Source organism: Sprattus sprattus (genome assembly GCF_963457725.1).
Source record: "Sprattus sprattus genome assembly, chromosome: 14".
In the NCBI taxonomy this organism is placed as follows: domain Eukaryota; kingdom Metazoa; phylum Chordata; class Actinopteri; order Clupeiformes; family Clupeidae; genus Sprattus; species Sprattus sprattus.
The window spans coordinates 5,068,883-5,069,086 of record NC_137912.1 but is presented as its reverse complement, the minus strand read 5'-3'; positions in this window follow the sequence as shown (position 1 = coordinate 5,069,086).

Sequence of the window (204 nt, the reverse complement as noted above, 5' to 3'; positions counted from 1 at the left end):
ACTAAAATGCAGTCTGTTTTGTAAGCTTCGAAATGTAGTTCTCTGATATCCAACATTAAATTGCGAAGAATTGAATGAATTCTATGTGTGCAATCTGCGTTGAGCTTAAGCTACCTGCTATACCCGAGGGGTTAAACATTATCAGACACTCCTGTTTTACAACAGATGTGCTGATTTTACAGCGCATCTCATTTAACGCTCAAT